Genomic DNA, 6,000 nt, shown 5'->3' on the forward strand with positions numbered 1-6,000 from the left:
AGAGCAAAGTTAGAGGAGTGACAAGGAGATGAACTAAAAACACGACACGTGTGGAAAGGTTAAAGGAACAGGAATGACTCAGAGGCTGGAGAAGAGAAAGCCCAGAGGAGAAGAAGGGCTCTCTGGCTGCGGGGTGGCTCTCCGGCTGGGGGGTGGCGACCAGCTGTCCTCCCGTGCCTCTGCATGCAAGGGGAAATGGGCTTAGACCGAAGGCAGAACTAAGATTAGAGAGAAGGAAGAACTTGGCAGTGAGGGGTGTTGTATAACCTACTTTTCCAGCCGCCTGGGGACTGAGGAGACTCCCACACTCCTGGTCTGGGCCCAGTGGCTGTGGATTCGAGGATGGTCTGGCAGGCCAGCTGGGAACGGAGGAGGGGGTCCTGTGGGCCTTCTGTACATAACCTGATCTTTCTCCTGTATCCTCAATTTCCCCTTGGAAGTTAAGTTCCCAAATTTTGGAGCTGGCAAGGCAGCACCTCCCCCACCCACCACGCGCTGCACCAGTGTTCTGGGCTGGGTAATAATGCCTGTCATTTCCTCTCCCGGGGGAGTGGGGCTGCAACCGCCCTGACAGCCCCAAGGGATTGAAGGCAACTAAAAATAGAGCTTTATATATAATCTGTCGAGGGGCACATTTGCATTGCTTTTTTTTTCCCCCTCGCCTGTATCTTCATCCTTCGGGGCAGGCCAGGCCCAGGTCTAGCTCTGGGCACTGGGATGGGTTCTGGGCTCCAGCTGCTCTCACTCGGTCGCAGGAAGTGTTCTCTACACAAAACATCCAAGGAAGCAAATTCATAAAGTGCAGTCGAGGGCCCTCAGGGCCCTCCTCTGCCACTCCTCCTCACTTCCCACTGGGCTGGCTGCCTCCTTCGAAGCCCGAAGGTTCAGGGAGCTGGAAGTGGGGGAGGCAGTCCAGGCCTTGTTCTCCCATCAGCCATTTCCATCTACGACACAATCTCTCTGAGGTTAAATATTAATTAAGAGCAGAATGACAGCTCTGGCTGGTGTGGCTCATTTGGTTGGAGCATCATCCTGTAAACAGAAAAGTCTCAGGTTCTTGTTCCCAGTCAGGGCACATACATCAGTTGCGAGTTCGGTCCCCAGTCAGGGCATGTGAGAGGCAACCGATCAATGTTTCTTTCTCTCTCTCTCTTCCCAACTGTCTCTAAAACTGAAAAAATAAATAAGTAAGTAAGTAAGTAAATAGATAGATAAATAAATAAAGTTTTTTTTAGAAAAGAGCAGAATAACAGTGAGAGCTGGACAGTGTCACTTTCTGTCCCAGCACGAATGGTTAATTTCCTTCCTGGTATTAAGTGACTTTGGAGTGGGATTGGCAGCCCAGGAAGACTAGCTGAGGGGTGGGGGTGGGAGCGAAGGTGAGGGGAGCTGGGCAGCCCTGCCTCAGAGCCATTCCGAAGAATGAGGAATGACGGAATGACGGAGGTATTGAGGTTGGAAATCAATGGGGGAAGGAAAGCACTGGTCAGGTTGTGGAGGACAGCCACAACTCAGTCCTAGTCTCTCCCCACTTTAACAAAAACAATCTAAGAAGTTGGGTAGAGGTGGCTGTCCCCATGCCTCTAAGGCAGGATTCCTAACCTGGGGCGCGTGCACTGGTTTCGGTGCCCCAGAAGACCCGGAAGCTGTTTGCAAACTGCATGTGTGCATGTGAACAGCATTTTGGGGAGAGCTGTGGATTTCCGTCAGAACTGGTATGGTGGCCCACAGTGTTACTCCCAGCATGTGAGGCCGTCTTTGAGGTCACCTCGTGGTGCAAGACGGCTAGAGGCTTAGCTGCACAGCTGTCTATCCTCTAGGTAGGAAGCAAGAGAAAGGCAGGGTGGGGGAGTGGGGCGAAATAGCTCCACTCCAGTTTTCTGCACCCCTATCAAAGAGCTGTCCCAGAAATCCACCCCACCCTGCTGCCCACACCCCTGCAAAAGAGGGTGGGAGACACGGACCTTCAGCGAATCATGCTGTAGCCTCACATAAAATCAGTGTTTCTGTTCATGAGAAAAGAAGAGAATGGCAGACAACTGAGGATTTCTGCTGCAGTCTCTGTCTCGGTAAAGGTCAGGTTCATTTTTAGAGAGAGGAGAAGACAGGGAGAGAAACACCTGAGAAACATCAATTGGTTGCCTCTCCCACACACCCAATCAGGGACCTGGCCCACAACCCAGGCATGTGCCCTGAGCTGGAATCAAACCCATGACCTTTCAGTTTGTGGGACGATGCCCAACCCACTGAGCCACACCAGTCAGCGCCAGTCAGGGCTCCCACGGTGGACTTTTAATCCCCTTCATGAGTTATCTCCAGGAAACCATCCTGGTTCCTCTTTCTCATACTCCATCCCACCCCCACCCCTGCCTCAGGAAACGTCTTACAATTCTGAACATGTTTTCATTGCAACATTCATCACGTTATTTCAAACTGTTTGTGTGCTTGTCTTCCTCCACTGGGCTAAGAGCTCCTGAATAATAGAGACGGTTTCATGATCTCTATGGTAGACGCCTCTTGGTGGGCTCAACACGAGTCTGATGCAGATGAACAAATTTTAAAAGGTATGAATGAGCAGCTACTGTGAGCAGAATATTCTAGAGGTAAGAAGGGGGTTAAAAACGAAAAACTATGTAGACGCTGGCTTCTAGGAGTTCAGTCTTGTAGGGCAAACAGAAATACTGCCTGCTGATCCGAAACACAGGTAATGGGCATAAGTGGGCAGGTACTTTCAGAATGGGGACAGGAGATTAATAGAGAAGAGGGATCTGGGAAGGTAACTGACATGTTCGAGGTCTTGAAGGAAAATCAAGGCCCATCTCGGGGGCCGGGGGCGGGGGCACCGACTCGGGGACAAGGGGCAGGGAGAAGGGAGAGAACACGAGCCGTCTGTGGAGGGCCAGCCCTTGGCCTGGTCAGAGAACTGCCGTGTAGTCTGGATGTTTTTCTCATTGTTTGTTTTCACGTGGGGGAAAGGGAGGTGCTGTGTGTGTGAGGCTGAGCACAGGCCTGACCATTGTCTTGTAGGACCACAGTCCTACGAGAGGACTGTGTTGTTTTGTTCCTGTACCTGAAGGTGCTTGTGAAGGCATCGGGACTGGGAGACGGTGCTGCTCAGGGAAGAGGAGGCAAGAGGCCTGAGCGGGGCGGGGGACTGGCTGGCTGCTGCCTTTGTCTGAGTGCTCGGAAGCCTTTGGGAAGGAGGTCTCACGCCAGGTGCTCCCCTCACCCTTTCCTTTTCTGGCTTTCTTAAAATACCCTGTGTTCCCGCAGCAGTGGCTGCTGATCTAAATAAACGCAGCGGAAATGCAAATGGTCAGGTTCTCCTAGCAACAGGAGCCAGCCCACGTAGGGCGTGTGGAGCAAAGTGAAGCTGTCCTGGGGCTGAGATGCGGGTGGCTGGGGCGAGGAAGTCTCCGAGTGACAGTTTTGCCCCCCTCTAACTTCAGAGACGGACTGTCTGAGGGGCAGGCACCTGCTGTGCAGAAGAAACCCTGCATGAACTGGACCAGGGCAAAGGACTGTGAGCTGGGGAGAAGGTGCAGGGCTGGGGAGACAGCGGCTGCCCTAGTTTAAGATATCCCCTGATGGCAGTGGTGGGAAGGCTGCCTCTCAGAAGCTGACACAAGGTGTCTAACCCAGCACATGATGATTAGATGGGGCCTGGGTGTGTGCACACGTTCTCGGTGTGTCCATTTGAACCAGCCCGTGGAGCCGTGTCCCTCCTAAGCTTATGAAATAAAAGGAAGTATACAAAAATGCTCGGATTCCTAGGGAAGGGGACCAAAACTGAGGAACTGCAAAGACTCTTAGATACACCTGGTTTAATCCCCTTCTGTTACAAATGAAGACACAGGCCCAGGGAGGTGAGTAACTTCCCCAGGATCTGATTAGCGGCAAAGGTGAAACCAGAAAGCCGGTATCCAGGCCAGGGCTCATTCCATTTTAAGCTGAAGCTGCTATCGACCCTGCTTAGCACACAGCTAGAGAATTAGAAGCCATGATAACCTTGCTGGGCCCCTGGGGGTGGGGGGAGGAACAGTCGTCTTAGGCACATCAGATAATTCAAAAGACATTTGAGGGGCAAATGGGAGCCACCCCTGTGGCGTGCCATGGAGAGTGAGCACCTGAGGGTGAGAGAGCTACGGGTAGGGGGTAGAAACAGAAGGATGTCACTTGGTGTGCACACAGCTCCTGGTGGCCGCTACACTGTCATTCCGTGGAGTGTCTCAGTGGGGAAGGGGAGGAAGAGTGCCACCCTGTCGAGGTTCCCGGGGAGGAAACTGGAGAAGGGTTGGTGGCTCGCTCAAGGGGGCAGATCCAAGTGGCGAACTTGGTACAGCACCCTGGCTCCCTGGCTCCCTGGCTCCCTGGCTCCCTGGCTCCGGAGCAGCCCCGGTCCCCTGCAGTGTGGTTTCCTACAACAGAAGCAACTCTTTGACTACTCACACTCCGCTTCCTCCTGTGAGTCCCCTATAGCATCTCACCTGGAAAAATGCAGGAGAGAAAAAGGCTTCCTAGTTCCAGCTGAGTCTTGGCGACTAGAGTACATGGTCTGTTTGCAAGGATTCCAGGATAGGCAGCAGGGTGGTTATAGCCACAAGCCACATCCCAGAAACGGCTACTGTCCTCAGAGCTTCATTTCAGAATCACTGACTACAAAGCATCTATGCATCTGCAAGCTTCATTTCCCTGTGGCCGCTGGCACCCTGTGGCCAAAGCCCTGGGAAGGTGCCCTCAGTCCCCACCTTCCCAAAGTACTCTACTCTTCTGGGCCAAAGCCCCAGCTAAGGCAGTCAGTTGATGACTAGTAGAAAGAGCATGGGCTTTGGTGTCAGCAGCCTGGGCATCTGAAGCAACTTATTTAGCTTCTGAAAATTGGATTTTTTAAATCTGTAAACTGAGAGCAACTGTGTCTGTCTTATGGAGTCAGACCTCGGTTGTGCATGAGGTGCTAGCACAGACGCACAGCAGGCATGGAACACACAGTGCTCTCTGCGCGGCTTGTTCGTGGCTGCGGAGCTCCGAGACCAGGTGGGAACCGCAGCTGCTCTTGCCAAGACCGGGAATGCTATTTTCCAGGTAGCTCAAGATGGAGCTCAGAATGTAGTTCTCTCACACAAATATCAGTTTGCCTTCATCATTGATTAGATAGCTTTTTAACGAACCGATTTGGGAATGTAAACTCTAGGTCTGCTTTGACCATTATGTCCCCAGCACTTGGCATAGTGGGCACTCAGTGAACAGTGGCTGAGTGTGAGGACAAACTCATGTTGTATATGGGAGAGAAGGCATTTTGAATGAAAGAGAACCAACCAGCTTACGAAAGAGTATTCGAAACATAAGGAGTTCCTAAGTTTCATCTTCTTACAGACTCTCTTTGAGGCCAGGCCCAGAGAAGTCAGGTCAGCGTCCAGGGAGGGTACCTGACCTGCTAGTGGGTCCATCCACTCAGCCATGAGTGACCTGGATCCCAGGTCTGACAGCTTCCTGGCTCCGGGAAATGGACAAGAAGCTGTGCTCCTTTGTAGAAATGGTTCTGAGGGGGAAGGTCTTCCAAGGTGATCTCTGAGGGGCTGTTGGGACCAGTAAAATGGAGAATCAGCTTTGACCTTGGCAGCTTCATCCCCACCCCACTCTTCCAGCAGGTGAGGGCACATTCAGCTGAGGTCTCCCCAAGGAGTGGTTTGTTCTCACCTCAGCTGTGCACATCACCGCGCCGTCTCAGTCTCTGTCTCTGCTTTTATCCCCCCACCTCTCTCTCTCATACGCACACACACAGGCATGCACATACATATGAGTTTGGATATTAATTCTACCATTTCAACTCCAAAATCTGTTTTTAAAATTGGAGAGGCCTGGCCTATTCATCGTTGTCTCGCTGCTGGAGTTGTCATGAAAGTTAGTTCCCCATCGCTGAGACAGTAGCTCCTCGAGTCTCTTGGGAGCTTGGCAGGGACGGGGGCCTCCCCATTGGACCTCTGGGAAATCACGGAGGCT

The sequence above is a fragment of the Phyllostomus hastatus genome, unplaced genomic scaffold, assembly GCF_019186645.2.
Source record: "Phyllostomus hastatus isolate PE091 unplaced genomic scaffold, TTU_PhHast_1.1 phas_scaffold_193, whole genome shotgun sequence".
Classification (NCBI taxonomy): Eukaryota; Metazoa; Chordata; class Mammalia; order Chiroptera; family Phyllostomidae; genus Phyllostomus; species Phyllostomus hastatus.